This window comes from Motacilla alba, chromosome 1A (genome assembly GCF_015832195.1).
Source record: "Motacilla alba alba isolate MOTALB_02 chromosome 1A, Motacilla_alba_V1.0_pri, whole genome shotgun sequence".
In the NCBI taxonomy this organism is placed as follows: Eukaryota; Metazoa; Chordata; class Aves; order Passeriformes; family Motacillidae; genus Motacilla; species Motacilla alba.
In genome coordinates, this window is record NC_052031.1 from 37,998,410 (window position 1) to 38,011,923 (window position 13,514).

The window sequence follows — 13,514 nt, forward strand, 5'->3', positions numbered from 1 at the left end:
AAACCTAGAGCTACATGAAGTGTCGTCTTAAGTATACCTTAAGTATACACACTTTGCAAAGGTGATTCATAGACTAAGTCTGTATTTGGTGTACACTTGAGCTGCATCCACATTGCTGCAGTCTGCAGATTTTGTCCCAGATTGGTTTCCCCTCAATACAATATCTTCTTAGTGGTTACAGGTAATTATAGACCATTATTTTGCATTTATTGACCCTCAATTTCTGTTTCAAACACATGCTGTAACTGCCCCAAATACAGGCGGTAGCTCTCTGCTTCCCAAAGGCCATAGAGCGTTATAACAATCTAAGTCTGCTCTGCAGACATCCTGCAAGTGAGTGGTCATTCATTTCCACTCTTCCATGTTAAGAAAAAGGACAAAAACTTTTAAGCAAATCCTAACCTCCTACCAGGACAGACTGGGCCATAGCTGCATGAGTGCAATCTGTTCTTTGCTGTCTGGAAACTTTGGACAAATGAAATTAATTTCAGATAGTGGAAAAACATCTATCTCCAGGCCTGGAACAGCTTAAAGTAGATTTTCAGGATGACAGTGAATTTCAGGACAAGAATAATTGCATTTTCCAAGTGTTTGGTCTACCTCTCTGAAGCTCCAGATCTTAGAAGGATGTCAGTACCCTTTCAAGCTTAGTCACTCCTGATCATTAGTTTGAGCTAGGAGAATCTACTGTCAAGATCATAAATTTGCTCACAGACCTCATGTATATCATCCATAATTGAATGGTTTCTGAAGAATCCCTATACTCCTCTAGGTATTATACAGCTTCCCCAACTTTTTAAAGTAATAAATGGTGTTCATATGACCAGTGGACCACCACCCCAGGAGACACAGCTCTATCAGGAGGGATGGCTGTGGCCATCCCTCTCTCACCCCTCTCTCTATCAGGAGGGATGGCTGTGGCCCCTCACAGGTTGGTTCATGGACTCTCTGACACCAAATTCATGAAAGAGGTGTGGGAAGCTGACCCATTTTGGCTGATTCTGATCAAGGATGGACATGCATATGCACAGCCTTTCAATTTCTCAGTGTATAGCTGTGTTTCTCAGTCATGAACATAATCAGCAGTACGGTGTTGCGGCAAAAGTGGCCAACTATATTCTTGGCAGTGTCAGCAAGAGAAGACCCAGGAGGTCAAAGCAAGAAATCTATCCCTTTATTCAGTACTTGTAAAACCACATCTGGTGCATTATGAGGAGGTCTGGAGGGCCACCTACATGACTTGAGATCTTTCATCCTTCATAGCACTCAGAACTTGACTGAACAAAGCCTTGAGGAAGCTGTTCTATCAGGAACTACTTTGAGCATGTGGTTAGAACAGATGACCCCTGAAAGTCTCTCATAACCTCAGTTACTTTAGAGATACATGACTATATGTCATTAGCAGCAAACCTTCATGGCCATGAAATTTAGCATGTGAAGGCATCAAATTTTTTTTCTCACAGAACTCTCTAACCAGCACCAGAAATAGGAACAGAACCTCAAGTGGATCCTCTGCATACTACAAATACAGTTCTCTGTAGTCTGGCATTACAGACTGGAGGTCCTTCTGGAGGTCCTTCCATAAAGGCACAGAGATTTCTGAGATCCTTGTAAGCTGACACCAGATATATGACAACATCCATAATGAAGTGAGACAAAATATGTCAAAAGCATCAGCTAGTCTCTGTACTCATGGTCTGAGATGCCTTTCAAGGACAGCCACTGAATGTGTTCACCAACATATAGGCAGTACAGAAAGTCAGTGGACTATGCATCCATGGCAAAAACTGGGAGTGTAAAAACACCACAATACTGAAACACTCCCAATAGGCTTGGTCAGAGAATTTTTCATGTCCTGATCATTACTAGAGGGCTACTGTGGTTTTTCAGGGCAGATCTGCTCACAACAGTTTGAGCCTGCCCAGCTTCATACACAGGTGAATCTGTTGCCACTGTGCCTGCTACCATCTATCACAGGTCAGCTTGCAGAGTACAGCGTCTCACAGTAAATGAGATATTAGATTGTAATTAAACTGGCAATTATATAAATAACTTTGGCAAATAACCTTTTTTCCTCAAAAGAAACCCATCAAGGATTTTTTAGAAGTGACTGCAGAAAAAAAATCAAACAAGAGTCTGATAAGAGTAGAATGTAAAGAAAACTAATATTAATCTCCTGGAAAAAGTCAAATGTAAACATTTTTATGAACCCTTGTATGATGAAAATGGCATGACTGGTTTCCTTAATAAAAAAACCCTAAAAAATAACTAAAGATAAAAAAAAAAAAAAAGCTAGGTCAGAGATAAAGCTTAATAATTTTCAGAAGAAAAGCCAAACTGAAGAGGAAACTAATAAAAAAACAGGTCTTAGCATTGAACAGGTCTTTTTAAACTTGGGATGAATGACTGATGCTCTAAAAAATCCCTGAGGTTATTCTGCAGATACCTTTGTATCTATGAGGGAATAATGATGATAATGATGATAATGCCTTTCTGCGATTATGGTGGGAAAGTGTAGGCCAGAGATTCCAGCAGAAGGGAGAAAGGAAGGAATGAAGGAGTCCACTTGAAGTCCCAGAATAACTTAATCTAGGCTCTCATCTTCAGAAAGAACATTTTAATTTAGAGTTCCAACATCAAAGACCATATGAAATCACCATTTCTTTGAAAATCCACACTAAAGGACAAGGAGATATTAGCCAAAATCCCTAAACTAATTAGTGCCAAATACTCCTTCGGGCTGAACTTCTCCCTAGGATCAAATCACTGAGCTCAAGTTAGCAAACTCTTAGTCCAATCTCAGTGTGGGCAAAGACGAGCTTCCAGTGATGAGAACCTTTATTATCCCCATCCTGAATTGCTTTTTAGTCTGCTTTTATTTTTTTTTTTTTTTTTTTTTTTTTTTTTTTTAATCCAGGAAGCAACATTCCTTAGTAGCTACTTCTGTTCACATACAAACAAGAATGAAAACCAAACCAATGATTTAATGACCTTTCCATTCCTAAGCAAGGAACCACTTTATTACTGTACCTCATCACCTGTCATAATTCTGACTGCAGACTTCACCTCCATCCCTAACAGAAAAGAACCAAGCCTGGTTCTTGCAGAAATGGATCTAACATCAGGCTGAAGAGGATGCCTGCGACCGTTCGGACCATTTCACGTGGACTGGCAATGTTATCCCAAAATATCTTCTCAGATGAACAGAAAGGACTGAGAAGGAAGGTAAAAGGACTGGCAAGTGAAGAGACCAAAGGCAAAAAGCCTAGGAAGGTTATAGGGGATTCTCAATACAGATTTATGAGCAGCTAGGGAAGATGACCTTGCCCCAGACTAAGTAGGAACTATTGAGTAAAGAAGAAACTATGTCCCCAGAGTGCAACTGGAGTTTCTGTTACTTTAAAACTTGGTATTTAAATTCAGCACTTGAATTAAAATTATGCATTGCTACATTAACCTCTTCAGGACTTTGAAGCAGTTTGATTTATAGAAGATAACAGTCGTGAAAACCGCTTTTAAGACAGCAGGTCTTACTACAGATTTATACCTAACTGTGAGGAGAATTAGGTTCACTGGGTAGGATTTATTTTTCTTTGCCTAAATTTTTTAAAAAGCAAGAAAGGCCTTCTTTTCACTAACATATTGTAATGAATAAAAATTCAGCTTTGACCTGGATAAATATCTATCAAGGTTTGCAGAAGAGATGTTACTATTGACCTTATCATCTTAACAAAACAGTTGGAGAGCTCTCTTTCCTTCTAATTTATACTCACACAATTTGAAGGCTATGGCATATGCTATAGAAAAAGCAATAAGGCAAACAAAACAATTATTTTAGTTTGTAAACAAAATGATGTTTCTGACAGACAGAGATGCCAGAGTAAATGCTAGCTTACCATATTGTATACTGGCTAAGATATTGCTATGAAGAAAGCAAAATTCAAAAAATCTTTTCTACTAATTATATTAGTGAAGCCTAATTTTCAGCTCATTTATCTATGTGGTTTGCAAGCTTTTAAGCTCAATAAAAGTCTAGATATCAGAATGTACAGTGACTGCATTTTTGTAAGTGAAGTAAATAAATTTTTTAAACAGACAGAAATTATTATGAAATAATGATTACTGTAAAAAAATAATACACTTTCTTGATTTGGCATTTTAAATTCAAATACTAAGGTAATTTTACTATGAATTAAATGACAGTGTGAGCTAAATGAAAAGAAACTCCCTTGAGAATTATTTATCATGCTACTAATATTCAGAAGTATTTTCTGAAATTTAAAATACAATTATTAGTTCTTTAGTAACTCTATACCATTTTAAATTCACCTGGAAGTTCTTGGCCTACTCTGCATAGTTAGATGGTAGAACTTACCAGGCTTTATGGCTGGGCTGGCCTCCTGGGGCATTTTTGCTATGTGTCTGCTGCAAAGTTAAGGTTTCATGGACATCTCAAATTAGAGACACGAAGTCTAGGAAGTCTGAAGCCTTAAGATTTTACCTCTATTTCAGTGCTATAGTCTGATACTTATATTATTGACCCTCACTCCACTCTCAGGTTGGTGTAAATATAAGCATATTTTGCACTTAGAAGTCAATTCATTTGAGTGCCTCCATACAGAGTTATGCTTAATTTGTATTGGAGACATGGAATGCGCTCTCTCATGCACATTGTGATAATCACTCATAGTGATTTGAAAAAACATTTTTTAAGTCTCGACCCTCTCCTCAGAGGTAACACTGACTGCCATTACACAGATCTTCCACCTGCTTTGCAAGGTCACTCCTCAAAATTAAATTAGAAATGACATTTCACATTCTTTTTATTACACAGTCATCCATGTGATGCATATACTAACTGTGGATTAGAAATTTTACAAGGAGAGAGCCATAAGGTAAGGAGATTGATAATATCTGGGTGTTTTGGAAGCTAAGAGTTCAGTAGTTTGTCAGTTTATACAGTAGATTGTGCCTGAAAAGAGAACTGGGACTTCAGTCCAGTCATCTTACCTTCACCGAAAAACATTTTTTCCTGGAGTACCATCCTGAGCACCTCTTTGGCAAAAACTGATTTTCAAAGAAGGGAGGGGGATTAGGAAGGCAGATCTGACAACCCAAAAGAGAATCCCTGAACTAGGGGCACCATCTACAGGGGAACAGACTGACACTGACTCAGATCACTTCACGCATTGCATAGCTGACATCTGTGTGAAGCATATGCAAGTTGGTTTGGCTACACTTGAACACCCCCTCAGAGTACTTCTGTTTTCATTTTCATTTCTGCTGCCACAGTGTCCAGGAGCCCTGGGCACAAAGCAGGAGCTCTCAGTGTCAGCTGCTATACAAATGCAGACTAAAAGAGACCATCTCTGCCTAATCAACTTAGAAGCAGCAGCAGATGTGTACAGATCAAACAGAAGAAAACAATGAAATCAGATGACAAACTGAGACAAACATCAGTGAAAGGACTAACAAGTTCTTTGATTTTACCCTCTGATTTTTAGCTATGATTAAAACCACAAAACCCCAACATTTATTCTCCACTCTACCCAAATGATAATCACATACATTGTTAGAAAAATCATCTTCAAAGATGATTTGCTTCATATAACACTTCCATTAGTTGTGTATAGTTGAATAGTTACTCCAGGATTTATTAATTTTACTGAAGGTTAATTGTCACTTTGGGGATGTAGCTTTCTCTCTCTGTTTTCGTGTCTTTCATTCTAAGTGCATCATCAACACTCAGTAGGTATTATGTAAACTTTACTGAAACCAAGAGTGTGACAACAGAACACCAAAATGGGATTCCAACTGTTTAATTCTCAGCTATACAGACCAGCCCTTGGATTCCCAGTCAACTGGAAAAAACACCAAAACAATCAAGAACAAACATTTAATATTTGAAGAAATTCCAGAAACATGTCCTTAAACTACTGCAATCAGAGCCTAATTTTAAAAGCTGTTCCATTTCCCTAAGCAAAACCCAATTCTTTTACCTTCCCATAAAAGAACTTCTCTAAAAACTAAAAAATTGAGGATAGAAAAGACCAAATCAAAGCATAAACAGGAGTAAATTACATGATAATGAAGAACAAAATAAAAGCATTTTTCTGTTAACGACAGGGATCTGCAACCTTGTGCAACACAAAACCAGTTCAGTTAGTTTACAGATCTACTTGGTAAGTAAATTAACATGCCACCAGTTTTATTTACTTATTTACCTGCCAGTGATTTGCTCTCATTATTTACCTGACTTCCCATCTTGTACATCTATTTGTGGCAGTTGTGATACTTGGTAACACAAAGAGTGACTTACAAAAAGAAAAAAGTCAGAGACCTGATTGCTTTTTTTTTTTTTAATGTGTAACAACTGCTGTTGCTCCTGAATTAGCCTCAGTTCAGTGACTGCCATTCTAGCAGTCACTCTTTATATGCCATAACACTTGCCAGGATAGGCCCAAGAATATTGGTTTCATTTGCTTTGGCCCAGGCTTACTCTTTCTTTATGGATCAAGCAGGAGTCTTTCATTTTCAAAATCTAGTTTTTATGGCTCATATTCCTTTCTAATCTTGAGGTTCTATCTTGAAGTCACAATATACAGAAAGTAAAAAATAAAAAAGACAAAGACAAACAAGGAATAATTTCTGGTCTTGGTTTTTATTCAAATTTTTTTCTGATACTCCTGTAACTTTGGCTCGTCAAAGTGTGAAACAAAAACAGGACATATGAAGAATATAATGGAGTCTAGTTCTTCATTTGTATTCATTTGTATATAGTAGGACTCCTGATGGAACTTCTAAATGGCTGACACTATTTAAAATTAATTATCTTCTGATGCATTAAAATACATAACAAATTTTAAAATGCCAAACAAAACAACAAAATAAGGCTTAGAATAGAATTTCTTCTGGATTTGCATGTTTCTTCTTTTTTCTCATAATAGGATCCTTTCTTCTTCCCTAAAGACAACTGTGGAAGAGTTAACAATAACAAGTACAGTGATCTATGTTTCATGATTTTAGAGGCTAGCATTTGGCTAGCACTCCAAGCATTCATCAAATGGCTCCTGAGCTCTTCTAGAGCGTCCTTGTCCATTCAGGATATGAATGTCATTCCTCAAGCCTCACAGCTTCCTTTGGTATAATTAACTTAATGACTGCATAGTAACTACCCATTTCCTTGAAAATGCAGAAGTGAAATGAAAAATGCTAGACTGAAAACCTCTTTCTGGATGAATAAACCTTTGAACTTGAAAGAAACTGAAGAAAGCAACTTTTGCGGCAACCCTTTCATTGCAAACAACCAAGTGCAGAAAATAATAGGCAAAAACTCTCCCAGCTGTTACAACAGCTGGTTGGGGGGGGGGGGTGGCTGGGTTTTTTGTGTTGTTTTTTTTTTAAACATAGCAGAACAATTGTGTATGGGGTATCACAGTCAGAGAGTGCAAAAGTGATGGTATACTCTTCAGGACTACTGCTAGATAGCATTTCTGTTCCTTAGTATCTGTACACTAAGGAAGGGCCATTGGGCTTCAGTGATGTTTCTTGTCTTTGCTCAAATACTAAGACAGCATATGATGTGTCATGCCTTGTGAATGTCAGACTCCCACAGGCTTCTGGCTGTGTGGCTGTTAGGAACTCAGCATCAAGTCCTCATAATTACTAGCACTGAAATGTGTGGGTTTTTTAACTGACCAGATAAATGATCCTGGAGAAAATAATCCTTGATATCTGTTGTACTGGGACACAGAAAACAGCAATCCTTTTAAATAATACAGGGTAATCTGAACACAGGTGACACTTCTGCATGTACAGTTTAAATTATGGTTGTTCCTCCCTTCCGTTGCTCAGTGAAAGCTTTACAACGCAATTTCTTTTGCATTTGCTCTCCTTCTCTCCTCTCATGATCTAAGGTGCCCATACAAGAAAAACTGATATTCTGACTAACAGATTTAAGAACAAACATGATCAGAAAAACTGAACTGGAAAAGGGCTGTGAATTTTAGACACAAATCCCAGCATGAAAGTATGGATGGGGAATGGCAGAATACAGTTCTGTTGAAGGCACAATAAGTCACCTACGAGATGTGCCTGGGGGCTGCGTGACTTTCACAGCTACCTGCTGACGATGGCATACGGGCTCGTCTCTTCGCCAACATCTGCTACCTATATTAAGATGTACTTTAGGTAAATTTCACTCTCAGTCAGTGTAATAACAGAAACCAACTAAAGGGTTGTGAAATATATTACTACTTTCTCAAGTTTTCTTTGGACAACTGTAATCCAGCAGGATCATGTACAGTAGTGCATCAAACCTGGGCTATAACCTGTGTGTTCACTACCCTGTAACCAGTTAAAGGTTACGGGAAACACAGAAATACCACCCTTGTTATGTTTACAATTTTGCAGGTAAAATTGTTTTCCTCCTCTTTGAGGAATATTGCTTGTTATCATCTTTGATGGTATAAATGCACCAGTAATAAATGCTGAGGAACAAAGAATTTTAGTCTGTTGTGTTTTTAAAAGCTAAGCTTACATCTAAATCTATTTCCATTTCCCTCTGGAACCTGAGCAACTTTTTATGTTATATTAAACATGAGACAAATAGGGTAGATCTAATTAAAAGTTGAAGAAATGTGCTTCCCTTAATTGAATTTGTTACAGTTACATTTTGCAGACCAACGTTAATCAAAGCTCCAGTTCAGAGTGGATGGATCAAGGGAATTAGGTTAACCCTTGCACGTCCTTACCTGAACACGCGATACAGTCTGCTCTCGCCTAAGCCACAGAAGCCAATTACGACTCACCGCTCGGTCGCGACTGCCCGGCGCGGGCTGCCCGGGTCGGCGGCACAGGGGGGGCTGCGCACCGCAGCCTCGCTAACAGGACCAACTACGCCTGCCGGGGGTCGCCGCCGCCCCGCCACCTACGGGCGAGTGTCACCGCCGCGCCTCGCCTCGCCCGGGGCACCGGGCTCGCCCGACGGCGGCCGGGCTTGCGGCGCAGCGCCTCGTGCCGCCCAGCGGCAGCCCCGCGGCGGCGCGGGGATGCCAGCCTTGCCCACCGCGCGCGGGGATAGCCTCCTCATCCTCCCCATCCTCATCCTTCCCCCCGCCCGCCGCCGCCCGGCCCCGCCCGACGGGGCGGACGGGGACCCGCGGCCGCGGGATGGGCGAGGCCGGCGCGGCGGCTCCACCCTCGGTGGGCGCCGGGCGATTGGCCGCGGGAGCGCGTCTCCCCGCCCCGCAGCCAATGAGGGCGGCGGGCCGGGGGTGATGGGCTGCCTCTCGCGGGAGGGATTCCTGGAGACGCTGCAGTGTGGCGGCGCTCCCGGCGCCGCGCAGCCCCCGTGCCGCCTCCGCCGCCCCGCCTGCCTCGCCTCGCCCTGCCCGCCGGCGGCCGCCGCTGCCGCTGAAACTTAACGCCCGGCGCGCCGCCAGCCCGCCGAGCGCAGGGGGCTGGGGCAGCCTGCCTGCCGTGCCGGGGGCGGTCCGCCCTCGCCCCGCCGCGCACCGCAGCCTCGCCCCGGGAGCTGCCGCCGTGGGGAGAGGCTGAAGGACGGAGCCGGCTGCGCCCGCCCCGGTTGCCAGGTAAGGCAGCGCTCCGGGGCCGCTCGCTGCCGCGCCCGGGCGGCGTCGCCTCGGGCGGGGGGGCTGCCCGCTGCGCGGGCGGGGGGAGCGCACATGCTCCGGGGGCGGCTGTAACGCCGCCTGCCCGCCGGCTCTGCCCGCACTGCCGGGGGGCGGGGGCCCGCCCCCGGGGCGCTCCCGGCGGGGGTGGGGGCGTTTACGGGAGGGGCGACACAGACAAAGGGGACGCCCGCGCCCCCTCCTTCCCCCCCACTCCCCCCGTGCTCCCCGCCCCCGCGGAGCTCCGCCGTCGCCCCCCGCCCCGGCTGCAGGAGAGGGGAGCCGTCCGCTCCGCATCCCTCCATCCGGAGCTGCCGCCGAGCCAACTTGTTTCTCCGGGTGTCACCTGGCCGCTGGCACCGCCGTGCCCTCGCCCTCGGCAGGCTGGTCTGTCCCGGCGGTCGCCCCGCGGAGGGCGGTGGGGCGCGGCGGTGTGCCCCGCCCCGGCGCTGGTCTCCCCTCCGGACCGCAGGACAACGGCTAATCGTTTGCGTATCTATTCACAAAAGCCTTTCCCTCATTACTTAGAAAGGCTGTCAGGCTTACGTGTTTTCTTTCCATTCAATTTCATCTTCTCTGACATTGTTTCCTTCATACCGAGTACCGCTTGCCCCGCTTTGGTTTGGGTGCGTTCTGTTCTGGTTCTTAGGCGCACACGGTATATGGGTAGGGGATCAGCGCTCTGTTTAAAAGTTAATTTTGCCTATCAAACTCTACTAGGTACAGTAGTAAGAAAGTGACAAAGAATGTTAATATTTCTTTTGTTTCTAGCCTTCTGAAATAAAGATATCAAACGACTGCTAGCTTCTGGTAGTCAGTATAGTAAATAAATTAAATGTAGTCATTGGGATGAGCCTTTATGGCACTTTCAACAATCTGTAATTCAATCATCTCTGATACAAGCTGCCTTTTGCTATTATTCATCAGACCCAGCTGAGTGATTTCTGTCAGATGGGAAGCAGTAGAGAGAAATCTCTAGGTAGATGTAACTGAAAAGCTTTCCAAGTAGAGTCCTAAATGAGCACAGAAAAGCACTTGGCCACAATCTCAAGGCAGATGTTAGCATCCAAATAAATCATTTCTTTTGATTGTCTGGGGGATGTCAAGTTTTATTTTCCTTATTTAATAGCCATTTGCGTGTGAAGAAGGAGCTCTGTCTTTATTACCTTGTAAACTCAACGCAAAATGTTGTAGTGCAATAATATTTCGCTGTCTCTGAAACAGTATTTTCTGTACAAAGGTCAATAGAGTAGTTTTAGATACGCATACGTGTTGTAGACGACAAGTAGACTCCTGATCTGCAGCGGTGATATTGATCCTAGAGCTGCTGTGCAGTGTGCCATCCATGTTGCATGTTAATCTGTTACGCACTGTTTAAATTGCTTTATTGTCCGAGAGAGTTACTTCATCCTGAGAAAGGGAAGATGGTACATGCAGACCCAAGGAGAGTTTCCTTTCCCTGGTGAGTTGACATCTAGAGTTACAGATGGGCAGTTGTTTTAGGAGTGTCCCTGAAAAAGGGAGAGGGAAGCTTTTGGGTGCAAGGACAAGTGGGCAGTGAACTAATTTGCTTTGTGAGGATGTGAAATGACATCTCCTGCCATGCTTAAAAAAACCTGCTCAGGAGAAGCATAAGGAGATTGCACATGTGTCTAGAATAGTATTTTCTTGTCTGCCTTGGAAACAAATGACCTGATTTTATGTCTTGAGTCAAATCTGTCTTTTTTTGTTCCAAGCTTTTTGGGGTTTAGTTCTATTAGTAGTGTCTGAGGGAAATATACTTAAATGTGGTATATTACTTGGCTTGTGGTATAGTTGCTCAAAATTTGCATGCATACAATTCATAAATTGAAACTATATAGCTTAAAAACATAGTGTAGGCAGCTTGAGTGAGAAGACATAATTTCAAAAAGAACCACAGGGCATAAGATAATGACATACTGTAGGAAATAATCATACTCCTGCACTTGCAAAAGCATGAAATGTTCCAGTGTAGCCATTTCATACAAGCCAAATTTTCCTTCACATTAAGAGCATCTAAGTGAGCCTTATTAATGTTTGATGCGAAAGATGCTAAACCCATTTTAAGGGTTGATACTGGAATTTAAAGAGGTAGCTCACTGACTAACAGTTCTAATACTTCCTTAAAACAAATGTGAAAAATAATCAGTTGCCACGTATGCCATAGGAGTACAAGTGGGATATAGGCTCCTGTGTAACACTGATGGGCAAGAAATCCTTTAAAACCATACAGAACAGTGTTTGACTTAACAATCTGAAATATTTTCCTACATTCATCATAACTTAAATCAGATGTAAGAGATGACCAAGAAGATGCTCAGTGTTGGTTAGTGTAGCAAAGGTGTGAGATAAGGGAAGGTTCTGTTGTCAGAAACCTAGGGCAAAAAAAAAAAAAAAATCTATATTCTTCCAGCTAGCATAGAGACACCGGAAACATAAAATCAATTTTTATGGTCTTTTGGCAGGGTTGGCTGTAATAAGTAAAATGAAGGAGCAGCTTAGTGTCTTGGCAGAAGTTTTTAAGCCACTCAGCTGTACAGAACTCAGTTAATTGATGTTTCCTTACATGAAAATGAAGCTCTTATTTAGCATAGTGTTGTCTTTTCCTGTCCATTCAGCAGTCTGATTACAATTTAAAAAATATTTGTATGTAGTTTTATATTTGCATGCATGTTTAAACACAGATAAACTCTTTACTGGGAATTGCTTTTTGAATAAAGGGTGCCTGCAACCTCTTATTACATGCTGTGGAAGAGACATTAAAGTTTGTGATGAAAAGGACTGAATAATATTTCTGCATATCTGGAAGAAAAGCATGGAGGAATTATTATGCATGGATACCATGATCTCCTTCCCTCTGCTGGTGATGCCTATATAAATACGCAGTTTCACAAAGAGAAATACTTCATCGTTTGATTTTACTTTGATTCTTTATAGAATGTTTGTTTTAGACATAACTCTGTATCTAGGAAAAAAACTTAATTAGAAATACAGATAAGGGAGCAAACTATTAATTTGTGTTTATTGCTGACATTTCCTAAAGATACTCGAGGTTAAAATAAAAGCATTTGCCAGACTAAGTAAACAAAGCTTTAGGTTAACAGATACTTTCAGGATCATTACGTACAAATATCATCTTTGTTAGAGTAGGCTCTACTTCTCTCCCATACACCCCGGTAAAAGTGGGGGTGGTTTTACTGTTACTTCTTTTACAGAAATACCAGACACCAAAGCAGAATGCATTAGGAGGAGGACAACCGACAAGGGTTTTTTATGATTTCTTCTGGTGATAGGCTAAGAGCAGGCTACAGGCAATCTCTTTCAGGGACTGCATGGATTAGCTGGGTGATTTGTGCAGCAGCATGTGGAAAAATTTTTATTGTTTAAATAAAAAAAAAGTAAAAATATTTACTAATACCAGTTTTTTGTTTGAGTCCTGTAATGAATGAAAGCTGGATGGGAACTGTGATAAGAACGTCTCCTTGTGTGCTACTTTTGACAAACGTCTACTCAGTATGTTTTAGAGGCTGCCTCTTCTGTTGTTTTCCCCAAGTAGCTAAAGGAGGAGCACATGAATGGCTTATGAGAGAGCTGACCATTTTTCTTAACCTGTTTTCTTATCTCTGCCAGTCTGGAGGTATTTTGCTGAAACAGAAGGCACTGAACACTTCTCCCTCTCCATACTAGAGGGAGTGGTGTTGCCATCTTCTAAATTCTCAGAGAATTGCAAACTCGGGATGCCACTTTTCTTTTCTAGAGATCCCTAAATAGGCTCAGAGAAATCTATCAGAACATGAAAAACATCTGAAATGTTTCCTGTGCAGTGTAGTTATCTGATAAGCTTCTAATATTCATAATATC

The 13,514-nt window shown here is 41.9% G+C and overlaps 1 protein-coding gene and 1 long non-coding RNA gene across 15 annotated transcripts in view; one reads left to right on the plus strand and one right to left on the minus strand.

Annotated features, from left to right (window-relative positions):
• The window catches only part of LOC119707768, an 88,519-nt gene extending 79,414 nt beyond the window's left edge, over positions 1-9,105 (minus strand). For all 9 annotated transcript variants that reach the window (XR_005258853.1, XR_005258856.1, XR_005258855.1 and 6 more), the window contains exon 1: positions 8,754-9,105. This is a non-coding gene — a long non-coding RNA (uncharacterized LOC119707768). The remainder of the gene's footprint in view (positions 1-8,753) is intronic.
• A 229-nt stretch (positions 9,106-9,334) lies between these two features.
• Positions 9,335-13,514, plus strand: part of SYT1 (synaptotagmin 1) — a 330,932-nt gene continuing 326,752 nt past the window's right edge. For 2 of the 6 annotated variants that reach the window (XM_038153158.1, XM_038153157.1), the window contains exon 1: positions 9,335-9,593. The gene's annotated coding sequence lies outside the window, so the exon portion shown is untranslated. Of the gene's footprint in view, positions 9,594-10,376; positions 11,095-13,514 lie in introns of those variants that run through there. The other 4 variants (XM_038153156.1, XM_038153155.1, XM_038153153.1 and 1 more) reach the window with 3 other exon arrangements.